Source organism: Hyla sarda, chromosome 4 (genome assembly GCF_029499605.1).
Source record: "Hyla sarda isolate aHylSar1 chromosome 4, aHylSar1.hap1, whole genome shotgun sequence".
Lineage (NCBI taxonomy): Eukaryota > Metazoa > Chordata > Amphibia > Anura > Hylidae > Hyla > Hyla sarda.
Genome location: NC_079192.1, coordinates 44,004,270 through 44,021,429, shown reverse-complemented (window position 1 = coordinate 44,021,429; position 17,160 = coordinate 44,004,270). Strand labels below are relative to the sequence as shown.

Below are 17,160 nucleotides of genomic sequence, written 5' to 3'. Positions count from 1 at the left end.
GGTCCCATATGGTCTAGCGGTTAGGATTCCTGGTTTTCACCCAGGCGGCCCGGGTTCGACTCCCGGTATGGGAATGTATTTTTTTTATAAACTTGCAGGCAAGTTCAAAGGAGGGTGAAGTCATTGGAAAGTGAAGCGGACGGAGTTCTAGTTGGTCTTTGTGGGTGAAAAGAAAGAAATCGGAACACATCTGTTGTTAGCCATTTATTATATCCATTTTCTCAAGATCCCACTTGGCTTCAAAGCTAAACTCATCCCCATCTCCACTTTCTAACTCTATGATGCTAAGGAAGTCAACCAAACCTCGTGGCAAAAGATGGAAAAATTGCCTGGTTTGAGGATTAAACTCACAGTTTTCAGATTATTAAATTCATAGGCCGACCAGATCACTGCAGAGTTAAGCAGCTGAAGTTGGAGTTGTACTTTGTGGATGGAAAAAGAAAATCATTACCCCACAGCTTTAAGCCATTCATTTGGTCCACTTGCCTTCTAAGCTAAACTCATGCCCATCTCTTAAGGAATTCAGCAAAACCTCATGGCTAAAGACAAGAAAATTGCCCAGTTTTGTCTCTCATGGCTAAAGACAAGAAGTCAACCAAACCTCATGGCAAAAGATGGAAAAATTACCTTCTAAGCTAAACTCATGCCCATCTCTTAAGGAAATCAACAAAACCTCATGGCTAAAGACAAGAAAATTGCCCAGTTTTGTCTCTCATGGCTAAAGACAAGAAGTCAACCAAACCTCATGGCAAAAGATGGAAAAATTGCCCGGTGTGGGAATCAAACTCACAGTTTTCAAATTATTAAATTCATAGGCCGACCAGATCACTGCAGAGTTAAGAAGCTGGAGTTGGAGTTGTTCTTTGTGGATGAAAAAAGAAAATCATTACCCCACAGCTTTAAGCCATTCATTTGGTCCACTTGCCTTCTAAGCTAAACTCATGCCCATCTCTTAAGGAAATCAACAAAACCTCATGGCTAAAGCCAAGAAAAATTGCCCCGTGTGAGGATTGAACTCACGACCTTCAGATTATGAGACTGACGCGCTACCTAGTGCGCTAACGAGGCAAGTGGCATGGTGGTATGATCCAGTGCCAAGTGGATAATTCAAAAGAATACAAATTTTAGATCACTTTTTTACTTTTTTTTTTCCTCATACAAAAAAACTGTGGCAGAAGCAGGTCCCATATGGTCTAGCGGTTAGGATTCCTGGTTTTCACCCAGGCGGCCCGGGTTCGACTCCCGGTATGGGAATGTATTTTTTTTATAAACTTGCAGGCAAGTTCAAAGGAGGGTGAGGTCATTTGAAAGTGAAGCGGACGGAGTTCTAGTTGGTCTTTGTGGGTGAAAAGAAAGAAATCGGAACACATCTGTTGTTAGCCATTTATTATATCCATTTTCTCAAGATCCCACTTGGCTTCAAAGCTAAACTCATCCCCATCTCCACTTTCTAACTCTATGATGCTAAGGAAGTCAACCAAACCTCGTGGCAAAAGATGGAAAAATTGCCTGGTGTGAGGATTAAACTCACAGTTTTCAGATTATTAAATTCATAGGCCGACCAGATCACTGCAGAGTTAATCAGCTGAAGTTGGAGTTGTACTTTGTGGATGGAAAAAGAAAATCATTACCCCACAGCTTTAAGCCATTCATTTGGTCCACTTGCCTTCTAAGCTAAACTCATGCCCATCTCTTAAGGAATTCAGCAAAACCTCATGGCTAAAGACAAGAAAATTGCCCAGTTTTGTCTCTCATGGCTAAAGACAAGAAGTCAACCAAACCTCATGGCAAAAGATGGAAAAATTACCTTCTAAGCTAAACTCATGCCCATCTCTTAAGGAAATCAACAAAACCTCATGGCTAAAGACAAGAAAATTGCCCAGTTTTGTCTCTCATGGCTAAAGACAAGAAGTCAACCAAACCTCATGGCAAAAGATGGAAAAATTGCCCGGTGTGGGAATCAAACTCACAGTTTTCAGATTATTAAATTCATAGGCCGACCAGATCACTGCAGAGTTAAGAAGCTGGAGTTGGAGTTGTTCTTTGTGGATGAAAAAAGAAAATCATTACCCCACAGCTTTAAGCCATTCATTTGGTCCACTTGCCTTCTAAGCTAAACTCATGCCCATCTCTTAAGGAAATCAACAAAACCTCATGGCTAAAGCCAAGAAAAATTGCCCCGTGTGAGGATTGAACTCACGACCTTCAGATTATGAGACTGACGCGCTACCTACTGCGCTAACGAGGCAAGTGGCATGGTGGTATGATCCAGTGCCAAGCTGATAATTCAAAAGAATACAAATTTTAGATCACTTTTTTACTTTTTTTTTTTCCTCAAACAAAAAAACAGTGGCAGAAGTAGGTCCCATATGGTCTAGCGGTTAGGATTCCTGGTTTTCACCCAGGCGGCCCGGGTTCGACTCCCGGTATGGGAATATGTTTTTTTTATAAACTTGCAGGCAAGTTCAAAGGAGGGTGAGGTAATTGGAAAGTGAAGCGGATGGAGTTGTAGTTGGTCTTTGTGGGTGAAAAGAAAGAAATCGGAACACATCTGTTGTTAGCCATTTATTATATCGATTTTCTCAAGATCCCACTTGGCTTCAAAGCTAAACTCATCCCCATCTCCACTTTCTAACTCTATGATGCTAAGGAAGTCAACCAAACCTCATGGCAAAAGATGGAAAAATTGCCTGGTGTGAGGATTAAACTCACAGTTTTCAGATTATTAAATTCATAGGCCGACCAGATCACTGCAGAGTTAAGCAGCTGGAGTTGGAGTTGTACTTTGTGGATGGAAAAAGAAAATCATTACTCCACAGCTTTAAGCCATTCATTTGGTCCACTTGCCTTCTAAGCTAAACTCATGCCCATCTCTTAAGGAATTCAGCAAAACCTCATGGCTAAAGACAAGAAAATTGCCCAGTTTTGTCTCTCATGGCTAAAGACAAGAAGTCAACCAAACCTCATGGCAAAAGATGGAAAAATTACCTTCTAAGCTAAACTCATGCCCATCTCTTAAGGAAATCAACAAAACCTCATGGCTAAAGACCAGAAAATTGCCCAGTTTTGTCTCTCATGGCTAAAGACAAGAAGTCAACCAAACCTCATGGCAAAAGATGGAAAAATTGCCCAAAGTGAGGATCAAACTCACAGTTTTCAGATTATTAAATTCATAGGCTGACCAGATCACTGCAGAGTTAAGCAGCTGGAGTTGGAGTTGTTCTTTGTGGATGAAAAAAGAAAATCCTTACCCCACAGCTTTAAGCCATTCATTTGGTCCCCTTGCCTTCTAAGCTAAACTCATGCCCATCTCTTAAAGAAATCAACAAAACCTCATGGCTAAAGCCAAGAAAAATTGCCCCCTGTGAGGATCGAACTCACAACCTTCAGATTATGAAACTGACGCGCTACATGCTGCACTAATGAGGCAAGTGGCATGGTGATATGATCCAGTGCCAAGCGGATAATTCAAAAGAATACAAATTTTAGATCACTTTTTTACTTTTTTTTTCCTCAAACAAAAAAACAGTGGCAGAAGTAGGTCCAATATGGTCTAGCAGTTAGGATTCCTGGTTTTCACCCAGGCGGCCCGGGTTCGACTCCCGGTATTGGAATGTGTTTTTTTTATAAACTTGCAGGCAAGTTTAATGAGGGTGAGGTCATTGGAAAGTGAAGCGGATGGAGTTGTAGTTGGTCTTTGTGGGTGAAAAGAAAGAAATCGGAACACATCTGTTGTTAGCCATTTATTATATCCATTTTCTCAAGATCCCACTTGGCTTCAAAGCTAAACTCATCCCCATCTCTACTTTCTAACTCTATGATGCTAAGGAAGTCAATCAAACCTCATGGCAAAAGATGGAAAAATTGCCTGGTGTGAGGATTAAACTCACAGTTTTCAGATTATTAAATTCATAGGCCGACCAGATCACTGCAGAGTTAAGCAGCTGGAGTTGGAGTTGTACTTTGTGGATGGAAAAAGAAAATCATTACCCCACAGCTTTAAGCCATTCATTTGGTCCACTTGCCTTCTAAGCTAAACTCATGCCCATCTCTTAAGGAATTCAGCAAAACCTCATGGCTAAAGACAAGAAAATTGCCCAGTTTTGTCTCTCATGGCTAAAGACAAGAAGTCAACCAAACCTCATGGCAAAAGATGGAAAAATTACCTTCTAAGCTAAACTCATGCCCATCTCTTAAGGAAATCAACAAAACCTCATGGCTAAAGACAAGAAAATTGCCCAGTTTTGTCTCTCATGGCTAAAGACAAGAAGTCAACCAAACCTCATGGCAAAAGATGGAAAAATTGCCCAAAGTGAGGATCAAACTCACAGTTTTCAGATTATTAAATTCATAGGCCGACCAGATCACTGCAGAGTTAAGCAGCTGGAGTTGGAGTTGTTCTTTGTGGATGAAAAAAGAAAATCATTACCCCACAGCTTTAAGCCATTCATTTGGTCCACTTGCCTTCTAAGCTAAACTCATGCCCATCTCTTAAGGAAATCAACAAAACCTCATGGCTAAAGCCAAGAAAAATAGCCCCGTGTGAGGATTGAACTCACGACCTTCAGATTATGAGACTGACGCGCTACCTACTGCGCTAACGAGGCAAGTGGCATGGTGGTATGATCCAGTGCCAAGCTGATAATTCAAAAGAATACAAATTTTAGATCACTTTTTTACTTTTTTTTTCCTCATACAAAAAAACTGTGGCTGAAGCAGGTCCCATATGGTCTAGCGGTTAGGATTCCTGGTTTTCACCCAGGCGGCCTGGGTTCGACTCCCGGTATGGGAATGTGTTTTTTTTATAAACTTGCAGGCAAGTTCAAAGGAGGGTAAGGTCATTTGAAAGTGAAGCGGACGGAGTTCTAGTTGGTCTTTGTGGGTGAAAAGAAAGAAATCGGAACACATCTGTTGTTAGCCATTTATTATATCCATTTTCTCAAGATCCCACTTGGCTTCAAAGCTAAACTCATCCCCATCTCCACTTTCTAACTCTATGATGCTAAGGAAGTCAACCAAACCTCATGGCAAAAGATGGAAAAATTGCCTGGTGTGAGGATTAAACTCACAGTTTTCAGATTATTAAATTCATATGCCGACCAGATCACTGCAGAGTTAAGCAGCTGAAGTTGGAGTTGTACTTTGTGGATGGAAAAAGAAAATCATTACCCCACAGCTTTAAGCCATTCATTTGGTCCACTTGCCTTCTAAGCTAAACTCATGCCCATCTCTTAAGGAATTCAGCAAAACCTCATGGCTAAAGACAAGAAAATTGCCCAGTTTTGTCTCTCATGGCTAAAGACAAGAAGTCAACCAAACCTCATGGCAAAAGATGGAAAAATTTCCTTCTAAGCTAAACTCATGCCCATCTCTTAAGGAAATCAACAAAACCTCATGGCTAAAGACAAGAAAATTGCCCAGTTTTGTCTCTCATGGCTAAAGACAAGAAGTCAACCAAACCTCATGGCAAAAGATGGAAAAATTGCCCGGTGTGGGAATCAAACTCACAGTTTTCAGATTATTAAATTCATAGGCCGACCAGATCACTGCAGAGTTAAGAAGCTGGAGTTGGAGTTGTTCTTTGTGGATGAAAAAAGAAAATCATTACCCCACAGCTTTAAGCCATTCATTTGGTCCACTTGCCTTCTAAGCTAAACTCATGCCCATCTCTTAAGGAATTCAACAAAACCTCATGGCTAAAGCCAAGAAAAATTGCCCCGTGTGAGGATTGAACTCACGACCTTCAGATTATGAGACTGACGCGCTACCTACTGCGCTAACGAGGCAAGTGGCATGGTGGTATGATCCAGTGCCAAGCTGATAATTCAAAAGAATACAAATTTTAGATCACTTTTTTACTTTTTTTTTTTCCTCAAACAAAAAAACAGTGGCAGAAGTAGGTCCCATATGGTCTAACGGTTAGGATTCCTGGTTTTCACCCAGGCGGCCCGGGTTCGACTCCTGGTATGGGAATATGTTTTTTTTATAAACTTGCAGGCAAGTTCAAAGGAGGGTGAGGTAATTGGAAAGTGAAGCGGATGGAGTTGTAGTTGGTCTTTGTGGGTGAAAAGAAAGAAATCGGAACACATCTGTTGTTAGCCATTTATTATATCCATTTTCTCAAGATCCCACTTGGCTTCAAAGCTAAACTCATCCCCATCTCCACTTTCTAACTCTATGATGCTAAGGAAGTCAACCAAACCTCATGGCAAAAGATGGAAAAATTGCCTGGTGTGAGGATTAAACTCACAGTTTTCAGATTATTAAATTCATAGGCCGACCAGATCACTGCAGAGTTAAGCAGCTGGAGTTGGAGTTGTACTTTGTGGATGGAAAAAGAAAATCATTACTCCACAGCTTTAAGCCATTCATTTGGTCCACTTGCCTTCTAAGCTAAACTCATGCCCATCTCTTAAGGAATTCAGCAAAACCTCATGGCTAAAGACAAGAAAATTGCCCAGTTTTGTCTCTCATGGCTAAAGACAAGAAGTCAACCAAACCTCATGGCAAAAGATGGAAAAATTACCTTCTAAGCTAAACTCATGCCCATCTCTTAAGGAAATCAACAAAACCTCATGGCTAAAGACCAGAAAATTGCCCAGTTTTGTCTCTCATGGCTAAAGACAAGAAGTCAACCAAACCTCATGGCAAAAGATGGAAAAATTGCCCAAAGTGAGGATCAAACTCACAGTTTTCAGATTATTAAATTCATAGGCTGACCAGATCACTGCAGAGTTAAGCAGCTGGAGTTGGAGTTGTTCTTTGTGGATGAAAAAAGAAAATCCTTACCCCACAGCTTTAAGCCATTCATTTGGTCCACTTGCCTTCTAAGCTAAACTCATGCCCATCTCTTAAGGAAATCAACAAAACCTCATGGCTAAAGCCAAGAAAAATTGCCCCCTGTGAGGATCGAACTCACAACCTTCAGATTATGAAACTGACGCGCTACCTACTGCACTAATGAGGCAAGTGGCATGGTGATATGATCCAGTGCCAAGCGGATAATTCAAAAGAATACAAATTTTAGATCACTTTTTTACTTTTTTTTTTCCTCATACAAAAAAACCGGGGGGAGAAGCAGGTCCCATATGGTCTAGCGGTTAGGATTCCTGGTTTTCACCCAGGCGGCCCGGGTTCGACTCCCGGTATGGGAATGTGTGTTTTTTTTATAAACTTGCAGGCAAGTTCAAAGGAGGGTGAGGTCATTTGAAAGTGAAGCGGACGGAGTTCTAGTTGGTCTTTGTGGGTGAAAAGAAAGAAATCGGAACACATCTGTTGTTGGCCATTTATTATATCCATTTTCTCAAGATCCCACTTGGCTTCAAAGCTAAACTCATCCCCATCTCTACTTTCTAACTCTATGATGCTAAGGAAGTCAACCAAACCTCATGGCAAAAGATGGAAAAATTGCCTGGTGTGAGGATTAAACTCACAGTTTTCAGATTATTAAATTCATAGGCCGACCAGATCACTGCAGAGTTAAGCAGCTGGAGTTGGAGTTGTACTTTGTGGATGGAAAAAGAAAATCATTACCCCACAGCTTTAAGCCATTCATTTGGTCCACTTGCCTTCTAAGCTAAACTCATGCCCATCTCTTAAGGAATTCAGCAAAACCTCATGGCTAAAGACAAGAAAATTGCCCAGTTTTGTCTCTCATGGCTAAAGACAAGAAGTCAACCAAACCTCATGGCAAAAGATGGAAAAATTACCTTCTAAGCTAAACTCATGCCCATCTCTTAAGGAAATCAACAAAACCTCATGGCTAAAGACAAGAAAATTGCCCAGTTTTGTCTCTCATGGCTAAAGACAAGAAGTCAACCAAACCTCATGGCAAAAGATGGAAAAATTGCCCGGTGTGAGAATCAAACTCACAGTTTTCAGATTATTAAATTCATCGGCCGACCAGATCACTGCAGAGTTAAGCAGCTGGAGTTGGAGTTGTTCTTTGTGGATGTAAAAAGAAAATCCTTACCCCACAGCTTTAAGCCATTCATTTGGTCCACTTGCCTTCTAAGCTAAACTCATGCCCATCTCTTAAGGAAATCAACAAAACCTCATGGCTAAAGCCAAGAAAAATTGCCCCGTGTGAGGATTGAACTCACGACCTTCAAATTATGAGACTGACGCGCTACCTACTGCGCTAACGAGGCAAGTGGCATGGTGGTATGATCCAGTGCCAAGCTGATAATTCAAAAGAATACAAATTTTAGATCACTTTTTTACTTTTTTTTTCCTCAAACAAAAAAACAGCGGCAGAAGTAGGTCCAATATGGTCTAGCAGTTAGGATTCCTGGTTTTCACCCAGGCGGCCCGGGTTCGACTCCCGGTATTGGAATGTGTTTTTTTTATAAACTTGCAGGCAAGTTCAATGAGGGTGAGGTCATTGGAAAGTGAAGCGGATGGAGTTGTAGTTGGTCTTTGTGGGTGAAAAGAAAGAAATCGGAACACATCTGTTGTTAGCCATTTATTATATCCATTTTCTCAAGATCCCACTTGGCTTCAAAGCTAAACTCATCCCCATCTCTACTTTCTAACTCTATGATGCTAAGGAAGTCAATCAAACCTCATGGCAAAAGATGGAAAAATTGCCTGGTGTGAGGATTAAACTCACAGTTTTCAGATTATTAAATTCATAGGCCGACCAGATCACTGCAGAGTTAAGCAGCTGGAGTTGGAGTTGTACTTTGTGGATGGAAAAAGAAAATCATTACCCCACAGCTTTAAGCCATTCATTTGGTCCACTTGCCTTCTAAGCTAAACTCATGCCCATCTCTTAAGGAATTCAGCAAAACCTCATGGCTAAAGACAAGAAAATTGCCCAGTTTTGTCTCTCATGGCTAAAGACAAGAAGTCAACCAAACCTCATGGCAAAAGATGGAAAAATTACCTTCTAAGCTAAACTCATGCCCATCTCTTAAGGAAATCAACAAAACCTCATGGCTAAAGACAAGAAAATTGCCCAGTTTTGTCTCTCATGGCTAAAGACAAGAAGTCAACCAAACCTCATGGCAAAAGATGGAAAAATTGCCCGGTGTGAGAATCAAACTCACAGTTTTCAGATTATTAAATTCATGGGCCGACCAGATCACTGCAGAGTTAAGCAGCTGGAGTTGGAGTTGTTCTTTGTGGATGTAAAAAGAAAATCCTTACCCCACAGCTTTAAGCCATTCATTTGGTCCACTTGCCTTCTAAGCTAAACTCATGCCCATCTCTTAAGGAAATCAACAAAACCTCATGGCTAAAGCCAAGAAAAATAGCCCCGTGTGAGGATTGAACTCACGACCTTCAGATTATGAGACTGACGCGCTACCTACTGCGCTAACGAGGCAAGTGGCATGGTGGTATGATCCAGTGCCAAGCTGATAATTCAAAAGAATACAAATTTTTGATCACTTTTTTACTTTTTTTTTCCTCATACAAAAAAACTGTGGCTGAAGCAGGTCCCATATGGTCTAGCGGTTAGGATTCCTGGTTTTCACCCAGGCGGCCCGGGTTCGACTCCCGGTATGGGAATGTGTGTTTTTTTTATAAACTTGCAGGCAAGTTCAAAGGAGGGTGAGGTCATTTGAAAGTGAAGCGGACGGAGTTCTAGTTGGTCTTTGTGGGTGAAAAGAAAGAAATCGGAACACATCTGTTGTTGGCCATTTATTATATCCATTTTCTCAAGATCCCACTTGGCTTCAAAGCTAAACTCATCCCCATCTCTACTTTCTAACTCTATGATGCTAAGGAAGTCAACCAAACCTCATGGCAAAAGATGGAAAAATTGCCTGGTGTGAGGATTAAACTCACAGTTTTCAGATTATTAAATTCATAGGCCGACCAGATCACTGCAGAGTTAAGCAGCTGGAGTTGGAGTTGTACTTTGTGGATGGAAAAAGAAAATCATTACCCCACAGCTTTAAGCCATTCATTTGGTCCACTTGCCTTCTAAGCTAAACTCATGCCCATCTCTTAAGGAATTCAGCAAAACCTCATGGCTAAAGACAAGAAAATTGCCCAGTTTTGTCTCTCATGGCTAAAGACAAGAAGTCAACCAAACCTCATGGCAAAAGATGGAAAAATTACCTTCTAAGCTAAACTCATGCCCATCTCTTAAGGAAATCAACAAAACCTCATGGCTAAAGACAAGAAAATTGCCCAGTTTTGTCTCTCATGGCTAAAGACAAGAAGTCAACCAAACCTCATGGCAAAAGATGGAAAAATTGCCCGGTGTGAGAATCAAACTCACAGTTTTCAGATTATTAAATTCATCGGCCGACCAGATCACTGCAGAGTTAAGCAGCTGGAGTTGGAGTTGTTCTTTGTGGATGTAAAAAGAAAATCCTTACCCCACAGCTTTAAGGCATTCATTTGGTCCACTTGCCTTCTAAGCTAAACTCATGCCCATCTCTTAAGGAAATCAACAAAACCTCATGGCTAAAGCCAAGAAAAATTGCCCCGTGTGAGGATTGAACTCACGACCTTCAGATTATGAGACTAACGCGCTACCTACTGCGCTAACGAGGCAAGTGGCATGGTGGTATGATCCAGTGCCAAGCTGATAATTCAAAAGAATACAAATTTTAGATCACTTTTTTACTTTTTTTTTCCTCAAACAAAAAAACAGTGGCAGAAGTAGGTCCAATATGGTCTAGCAGTTAGGATTCCTGGTTTTCACCCAGGCGGCCCGGGTTCGACTCCCGGTATTGGAATGTGTTTTTTTTATAAACTTGCAGGCAAGTTCAATGAGGGTGAGGTCATTGGAAAGTGAAGCGGATGGAGTTGTAGTTGGTCTTTGTGGGTGAAAAGAAAGAAATCGGAACACATCTGTTGTTAGCCATTTATTATATCCATTTTCTCAAGATCCCACTTGGCTTCAAAGCTAAACTCATCCCCATCTCTACTTTCTAACTCTATGATGCTAAGGAAGTCAATCAAACCTCATGGCAAAAGATGGAAAAATTGCCTGGTGTGAGGATTAAACTCACAGTTTTCAGATTATTAAATTCATAGGCCGACCAGATCACTGCAGAGTTAAGCAGCTGGAGTTGGAGTTGTACTTTGTGGATGGAAAAAGAAAATCATTACCCCACAGCTTTAAGCCATTCATTTGGTCCACTTGCCTTCTAAGCTAAACTCATGCCCATCTCTTAAGGAATTCAGCAAAACCTCATGGCTAAAGACAAGAAAATTGCCCAGTTTTGTCTCTCATGGCTAAAGACAAGAAGTCAACCAAACCTCATGGCAAAAGATGGAAAAATTACCTTCTAAGCTAAACTCATGCCCATCTCTTAAGGAAATCAACAAAACCTCATGGCTAAAGACAAGAAAATTGCCCAGTTTTGTCTCTCATGGCTAAAGACAAGAAGTCAACCAAACCTCATGGCAAAAGATGGAAAAATTGCCCGGTGTGAGAATCAAACTCACAGTTTTCAGATTATTAAATTCATGGGCCGACCAGATCACTGCAGAGTTAAGCAGCTGGAGTTGGAGTTGTTCTTTGTGGATGTAAAAAGAAAATCCTTACCCCACAGCTTTAAGCCATTCATTTGGTCCACTTGCCTTCTAAGCTAAACTCATGCCCATCTCTTAAGGAAATCAACAAAACCTCATGGCTAAAGCCAAGAAAAATAGCCCCGTGTGAGGATTGAACTCACGACCTTCAGATTATGAGACTGACGCGCTACCTACTGCGCTAACGAGGCAAGTGGCATGGTGGTATGATCCAGTGCCAAGCTGATAATTCAAAAGAATACAAATTTTAGATCACTTTTTTACTTTTTTTTTCCTCATACAAAAAAACTGTGGCTGAAGCAGGTCCCATATGGTCTAGCGGTTAGGATTCCTGGTTTTCACCCAGGCGGCCCGGGTTCGACTCCCGGTATGGGAATGTGTTTTTTTTATAAACTTGCAGGCAAGTTCAAAGGAGGGTGAGGTCATTTGAAAGTGAAGCGGACGGAGTACTAGTTGGTCTTTGTGGGTGAAAAGAAAGAAAGCGGAATACATCTGTTGTTAGCCATTTATTATATCCATTTTCTCAAGATCCCACTTGGCTTCAAAGCTAAACTCATCCCCATCTCCACTTTCTAACTCTATGATGCTAAGGAAGTCAACCAAACCTCATGGCAAAAGATGGAAAAATTGCCTGGTGTGAGGATTAAACTCACAGTTTTCAGATTATTAAATTCATAGGCCGACCAGATCACTGCAGAGTTAAGCAGCTGGAGTTGGAGTTGTACTTTGTGGATGGAAAAAGAAAATCATTACCCCACAGCTTTAAGCCATTCATTTGGTCCACTTGCCTTCTAAGCTAAACTCATGCCCATCTCTTAAAGAATTCAGCAAAACCTCATGGCTAAAGACAAGAAAATTGCCCAGTTGTGTCTCTCATGGCTAAAGACAAGAAGTCAACCAAACCTCATGGCAAAAGATGGAAAAATTGCCCAAAGTGAGGATCAAACTCACAGTTTTCAGATTATTAAATTCATAGGCCGACCAGATCACTGCAGAGTTAAGCAGCTAGAGTTGGAGTTGTTCTTTGTGGATGAAAAAAGAAAATCCTTACCCGACAGCTTTAAGCCATTCATTTGGTCCACTTGCCTTCTAAGCTAAACTCATGCCCATCTCTTAAGTAAATCAACAAAACCTCATGGCTAAAGCCAAGAAAAATTGCCCTGTGTGAGGATCGAACTCACGACCTTCAGATTATGAGACTGACGCGCTACCTACTACGCTAACGAGGCAAGTGGCATGGTGGTATGATCCAGTGCCAAGCGGATAATTCAAAAGAATACAAATTTTAGATCACTTTTTTACTTTTTTTTTCCTCATACAAAAAAACTGTGGCAGAAGCAGGTCCCATATGGTCTAGCGGTTAGGATTCCTGGTTTTCACCCAGGTGGCCCGGGTTCGACTCCCGGTATGGGAATGTGTTTTTTTTATAAACTTGCAGGCAAGTTCAATGAGGGTGAGGTCATTGGAAAGTGAAGCGGATGGAGTTGTAGTTGGTCTTTGTGGGTGAAAAGAAAGAAATCGGAACACATCTGTTGTTAGCCATTTATTATATCCATTTTCTCAAGATCCCACTTGGCTTCAAAGCTAAACTCATCCCCATCTCTACTTTCTAACTCTATGATGCTAAGGAAGTCAATCAAACCTCATGGCAAAAGATGGAAAAATTGCCTGGTGTGAGGATTAAACTCACAGTTTTCAGATTATTAAATTCATAGGCCGACCAGATCACTGCAGAGTTAAGCAGCTGGAGTTGGAGTTGTACTTTGTGGATGGAAAAAGAAAATCATTACCCCACAGCTTTAAGCCATTCATTTGGTCCACTTGCCTTCTAAGCTAAACTCATGCCCATCTCTTAAGGAATTCAGCAAAACCTCATGGCTAAAGACAAGAAAATTGCCCAGTTTTGTCTCTCATGGCTAAAGACAAGAAGTCAACCAAACCTCATGGCAAAAGATGGAAAAATTACCTTCTAAGCTAAACTCATGCCCATCTCTTAAGGAAATCAACAAAACCTCATGGCTAAAGACAAGAAAATTGCCCAGTTTTGTCTCTCATGGCTAAAGACAAGAAGTCAACCAAACCTCATGGCAAAAGATGGAAAAATTGCCCGGTGTGAGAATCAAACTCACAGTTTTCAGATTATTAAATTCATGGGCCGACCAGATCACTGCAGAGTTAAGCAGCTGGAGTTGGAGTTGTTCTTTGTGGATGTAAAAAGAAAATCCTTACCCCACAGCTTTAAGCCATTCATTTGGTCCACTTGCCTTCTAAGCTAAACTCATGCCCATCTCTTAAGGAAATCAACAAAACCTCATGGCTAAAGCCAAGAAAAATAGCCCCGTGTGAGGATTGAACTCACGACCTTCAGATTATGAGACTGACGCGCTACCTACTGCGCTAACGAGGCAAGTGGCATGGTGGTATGATCCAGTGCCAAGCTGATAATTCAAAAGAATACAAATTTTAGATCACTTTTTTACTTTTTTTTTCCTCATACAAAAAAACTGTGGCTGAAGCAGGTCCCATATGGTCTAGCGGTTAGGATTCCTGGTTTTCACCCAGGCGGCCCGGGTTCGACTCCCGGTATGGGAATGTGTTTTTTTTATAAACTTGCAGGCAAGTTCAAAGGAGGGTGAGGTCATTTGAAAGTGAAGCGGACGGAGTACTAGTTGGTCTTTGTGGGTGAAAAGAAAGAAAGCGGAATACATCTGTTGTTAGCCATTTATTATATCCATTTTCTCAAGATCCCACTTGGCTTCAAAGCTAAACTCATCCCCATCTCCACTTTCTAACTCTATGATGCTAAGGAAGTCAACCAAACCTCATGGCAAAAGATGGAAAAATTGCCTGGTGTGAGGATTAAACTCACAGTTTTCAGATTATTAAATTCATAGGCCGACCAGATCACTGCAGAGTTAAGCAGCTGGAGTTGGAGTTGTACTTTGTGGATGGAAAAAGAAAATCATTACCCCACAGCTTTAAGCCATTCATTTGGTCCACTTGCCTTCTAAGCTAAACTCATGCCCATCTCTTAAGGAATTCAGCAAAACCTCATGGCTAAAGACAAGAAAATTGCCCAGTTGTGTCTCTCATGGCTAAAGACAAGAAGTCAACCAAACCTCATGGCAAAAGATGGAAAAATTGCCCAAAGTGAGGATCAAACTCACAGTTTTCAGATTATTAAATTCATAGGCCGACCAGATCACTGCAGAGTTAAGCAGCTAGAGTTGGAGTTGTTCTTTGTGGATGAAAAAAGAAAATCCTTACCCGACAGCTTTAAGCCATTCATTTGGTCCACTTGCCTTCTAAGCTAAACTCATGCCCATCTCTTAGGGAAATCAACAAAACCTCATGGCTAAAGCCAAGAAAAATTGCCCTGTGTGAGGATCGAACTCACGACCTTCAGATTATGAGACTGACGCGCTACCTACTACGCTAACGAGGCAAGTGGCATGGTGGTATGATCCAGTGCCAAGCGGATAATTCAAAAGAATACAAATTTTAGATCACTTTTTTACTTTTTTTTTCCTCATACAAAAAAACTGTGGCAGAAGCAGGTCCCATATGGTCTAGCGGTTAGGATTCCTGGTTTTCACCCAGGCGGCCCGGGTTTGACTCCCGGTATGGGAATGTGTTTTTTTTATAAACTTGCAGGCAAGTTCAAAGGAGGGTGAGGTCATTTGAAAGTGAAGCGGACGGAGATCTAGTTGGTCTTTGTGGGTGAAAAGAAAGAAATCGGAACACATCTGTTGTTAGCCATTTATTATATCCATTTTCTCAAGATCCCACTTGGCTTCAAAGCTAAACTCATCCCCATCTCCACTTTCTAACTCTATGATGCTAAAGAAGGCAACCAAACCTCATGGCAAAAGATGGAAAAATTGCCTGGTGTGAGGATTAAACTCACAGTTTTCAGATTATTAAATTCATAGGCCGACCAGATCACTGCAGAGTTAAGCAGCTGGAGTTGGAGTTGTACTTTGTGGATGGAAAAAGAAAATCATTACCCCACAGCTTTAAGCCATTCATTTGGTCCACTTGCCTTCTAAGCTAAACTCATGCCCATCTCTTAAGGAATTCAGCAAAACCTCATGGCTAAAGACAAGAAAATTGCCCAGTTGTGTCTCTCATGGCTAAAGACAAGAAGTCAACCAAACCTCATGGCAAAAGATGGAAAAATTACCTTCTAAGCTAAACTCATGCCCATCTCTTAAGGAAATCAACAAAACCTCATGGCTAAAGACCAGAAAATTGCCCAGTTTTGTCTCTCATGGCTAAAGACAAGAAGTCAACCAAACCTCATGGCAAAAGATGGAAAAATTGCCCAAAGTGAGGATCAAACTCACAGTTTTCAGATTATTAAATTCATAGGCCGACCAGATCACTGCAGAGTTAAGCAGCTGGAGTTGGAGTTGTTCTTTGTGGATGAAAAAAGAAAATCCTTGCCCCACAGCTTTAAGCCATTCATTTGGTCCACTTGCCTTCTAAGCTAAACTCATGCCCATCTCTTAAAGAAATCAACAAAACCTCATGGCTAAAGCCAAGAAAAATTGCCCCCTGTGAGGATCGAACTCACAACCTTCAGATTATGAAACTGACGCGCTACATACTGCACTAATGAGGCAAGTGCCATGGTGATATGATCCAGTGCCAAGCGGATAATTCAAAAGAATACAAATTTTAGATCACTTTTTAACTTTTTTTTTTCCTCATACAAAAAAACTGTGGCAGAAGCAGGTCCCATATGGTCTAGCGGTTAGGATTCCTGGTTTTCACCCAGGCGGCCCGGGTTCGACTCCCGGTATGGGAATGTGTGTTTTTTTTATAAACTTGCAGGCAAGTTCAAAGGAGGGTGAGGTCATTTGAAAGTGAAGCGGACGGAGTTCTAGTTGGTCTTTGTGGGTGAAAAGAAAGAAATCGGAACACATCTGTTGTTGGCCATTTATTATATCCATTTTCTCAAGATCCCACTTGGCTTCAAAGCTAAACTCATCCCCATCTCTACTTTCTAACTCTATGATGCTAAGGAAGTCAACCAAACCTCATGGCAAAAGATGGAAAAATTGCCTGGTGTGAGGATTAAACTCACAGTTTTCAGATTATTAAATTCATAGGCCGACCAGATCACTGCAGAGTTAAGCAGCTGGAGTTGGAGTTGTACTTTGTGGATGGAAAAAGAAAATCATTACCCCACAGCTTTAAGCCATTCATTTGGTCCACTTGCCTTCTAAGCTAAACTCATGCCCATCTCTTAAGGAATTCAGCAAAACCTCATGGCTAAAGACAAGAAAATTGCCCAGTTTTGTCTCTCATGGCTAAAGACAAGAAGTCAACCAAACCTCATGGCAAAAGATGGAAAAATTACCTTCTAAGCTAAACTCATGCCCATCTCTTAAGGAAATCAACAAAACCTCATGGCTAAAGACAAGAAAATTGCCCAGTTTTGTCTCTCATGGCTAAAGACAAAAAGTCAACCAAACCTCATGGCAAAAGATGGAAAAATTGCCCGGTGTGAGAATCAAACTCACAGTTTTCAGATTATTAAATTCATCGGCCGACCAGATCACTGCAGAGTTAAGCAGCTGGAGTTGGAGTTGTTCTTTGTGGATGTAAAAAGAAAATCCTTACCCCACAGCTTTAAGCCATTCATTTGGTCCACTTGCC

The 17,160-nt window shown here is 41.2% G+C and overlaps 26 non-coding genes across 26 annotated transcripts; 15 read left to right on the top strand and 11 right to left on the bottom strand.

Moving 5' to 3' along the window:
• The first annotated feature begins 2 nt into the window (after positions 1–2).
• On the top strand, positions 3–74 carry TRNAE-UUC (transfer RNA glutamic acid (anticodon UUC)). Its single transcript has one exon. It is a non-coding gene; the product is annotated as a tRNA-Glu (tRNA).
• A 921-nt stretch (positions 75–995) lies between these two features.
• On the bottom strand, positions 996–1,068 carry TRNAM-CAU (transfer RNA methionine (anticodon CAU)). Its single transcript has one exon. It is a non-coding gene; the product is annotated as a tRNA-Met (tRNA).
• A 114-nt stretch (positions 1,069–1,182) lies between these two features.
• TRNAE-UUC (transfer RNA glutamic acid (anticodon UUC)) lies at positions 1,183–1,254 on the top strand. The gene has a single exon. It is a non-coding gene; the product is annotated as a tRNA-Glu (tRNA).
• A 921-nt stretch (positions 1,255–2,175) lies between these two features.
• TRNAM-CAU (transfer RNA methionine (anticodon CAU)) lies at positions 2,176–2,248 on the bottom strand. The gene has a single exon. It is a non-coding gene; the product is annotated as a tRNA-Met (tRNA).
• A 115-nt stretch (positions 2,249–2,363) lies between these two features.
• Positions 2,364–2,435, top strand: TRNAE-UUC (transfer RNA glutamic acid (anticodon UUC)). Its single transcript has one exon. It is a non-coding gene; the product is annotated as a tRNA-Glu (tRNA).
• Positions 2,436–3,542: 1,107 nt separating this feature from the next.
• TRNAE-UUC (transfer RNA glutamic acid (anticodon UUC)) lies at positions 3,543–3,614 on the top strand. The gene has a single exon. It is a non-coding gene; the product is annotated as a tRNA-Glu (tRNA).
• Positions 3,615–4,534: 920 nt separating this feature from the next.
• TRNAM-CAU (transfer RNA methionine (anticodon CAU)) lies at positions 4,535–4,607 on the bottom strand. Its single transcript has one exon. It is a non-coding gene; the product is annotated as a tRNA-Met (tRNA).
• A 113-nt stretch (positions 4,608–4,720) lies between these two features.
• Positions 4,721–4,792, top strand: TRNAE-UUC (transfer RNA glutamic acid (anticodon UUC)). The gene has a single exon. It is a non-coding gene; the product is annotated as a tRNA-Glu (tRNA).
• Positions 4,793–5,713: 921 nt separating this feature from the next.
• Positions 5,714–5,786, bottom strand: TRNAM-CAU (transfer RNA methionine (anticodon CAU)). Its single transcript has one exon. It is a non-coding gene; the product is annotated as a tRNA-Met (tRNA).
• A 115-nt stretch (positions 5,787–5,901) lies between these two features.
• TRNAE-UUC (transfer RNA glutamic acid (anticodon UUC)) lies at positions 5,902–5,973 on the top strand. The gene has a single exon. It is a non-coding gene; the product is annotated as a tRNA-Glu (tRNA).
• Positions 5,974–7,082: 1,109 nt separating this feature from the next.
• On the top strand, positions 7,083–7,154 carry TRNAE-UUC (transfer RNA glutamic acid (anticodon UUC)). The gene has a single exon. It is a non-coding gene; the product is annotated as a tRNA-Glu (tRNA).
• A 923-nt stretch (positions 7,155–8,077) lies between these two features.
• Positions 8,078–8,150, bottom strand: TRNAM-CAU (transfer RNA methionine (anticodon CAU)). The gene has a single exon. It is a non-coding gene; the product is annotated as a tRNA-Met (tRNA).
• Positions 8,151–8,263: 113 nt separating this feature from the next.
• On the top strand, positions 8,264–8,335 carry TRNAE-UUC (transfer RNA glutamic acid (anticodon UUC)). The gene has a single exon. It is a non-coding gene; the product is annotated as a tRNA-Glu (tRNA).
• Positions 8,336–9,255: 920 nt separating this feature from the next.
• On the bottom strand, positions 9,256–9,328 carry TRNAM-CAU (transfer RNA methionine (anticodon CAU)). Its single transcript has one exon. It is a non-coding gene; the product is annotated as a tRNA-Met (tRNA).
• Positions 9,329–9,441: 113 nt separating this feature from the next.
• TRNAE-UUC (transfer RNA glutamic acid (anticodon UUC)) lies at positions 9,442–9,513 on the top strand. The gene has a single exon. It is a non-coding gene; the product is annotated as a tRNA-Glu (tRNA).
• A 923-nt stretch (positions 9,514–10,436) lies between these two features.
• On the bottom strand, positions 10,437–10,509 carry TRNAM-CAU (transfer RNA methionine (anticodon CAU)). The gene has a single exon. It is a non-coding gene; the product is annotated as a tRNA-Met (tRNA).
• Positions 10,510–10,622: 113 nt separating this feature from the next.
• TRNAE-UUC (transfer RNA glutamic acid (anticodon UUC)) lies at positions 10,623–10,694 on the top strand. Its single transcript has one exon. It is a non-coding gene; the product is annotated as a tRNA-Glu (tRNA).
• A 920-nt stretch (positions 10,695–11,614) lies between these two features.
• On the bottom strand, positions 11,615–11,687 carry TRNAM-CAU (transfer RNA methionine (anticodon CAU)). Its single transcript has one exon. It is a non-coding gene; the product is annotated as a tRNA-Met (tRNA).
• A 113-nt stretch (positions 11,688–11,800) lies between these two features.
• On the top strand, positions 11,801–11,872 carry TRNAE-UUC (transfer RNA glutamic acid (anticodon UUC)). Its single transcript has one exon. It is a non-coding gene; the product is annotated as a tRNA-Glu (tRNA).
• A 780-nt stretch (positions 11,873–12,652) lies between these two features.
• Positions 12,653–12,725, bottom strand: TRNAM-CAU (transfer RNA methionine (anticodon CAU)). Its single transcript has one exon. It is a non-coding gene; the product is annotated as a tRNA-Met (tRNA).
• Positions 12,726–12,838: 113 nt separating this feature from the next.
• On the top strand, positions 12,839–12,910 carry TRNAE-UUC (transfer RNA glutamic acid (anticodon UUC)). The gene has a single exon. It is a non-coding gene; the product is annotated as a tRNA-Glu (tRNA).
• A 920-nt stretch (positions 12,911–13,830) lies between these two features.
• Positions 13,831–13,903, bottom strand: TRNAM-CAU (transfer RNA methionine (anticodon CAU)). Its single transcript has one exon. It is a non-coding gene; the product is annotated as a tRNA-Met (tRNA).
• Positions 13,904–14,016: 113 nt separating this feature from the next.
• On the top strand, positions 14,017–14,088 carry TRNAE-UUC (transfer RNA glutamic acid (anticodon UUC)). The gene has a single exon. It is a non-coding gene; the product is annotated as a tRNA-Glu (tRNA).
• Positions 14,089–14,868: 780 nt separating this feature from the next.
• Positions 14,869–14,941, bottom strand: TRNAM-CAU (transfer RNA methionine (anticodon CAU)). The gene has a single exon. It is a non-coding gene; the product is annotated as a tRNA-Met (tRNA).
• A 113-nt stretch (positions 14,942–15,054) lies between these two features.
• On the top strand, positions 15,055–15,126 carry TRNAE-UUC (transfer RNA glutamic acid (anticodon UUC)). Its single transcript has one exon. It is a non-coding gene; the product is annotated as a tRNA-Glu (tRNA).
• Positions 15,127–16,234: 1,108 nt separating this feature from the next.
• TRNAE-UUC (transfer RNA glutamic acid (anticodon UUC)) lies at positions 16,235–16,306 on the top strand. Its single transcript has one exon. It is a non-coding gene; the product is annotated as a tRNA-Glu (tRNA).
• Positions 16,307–17,160: the final 854 nt, after the last annotated feature.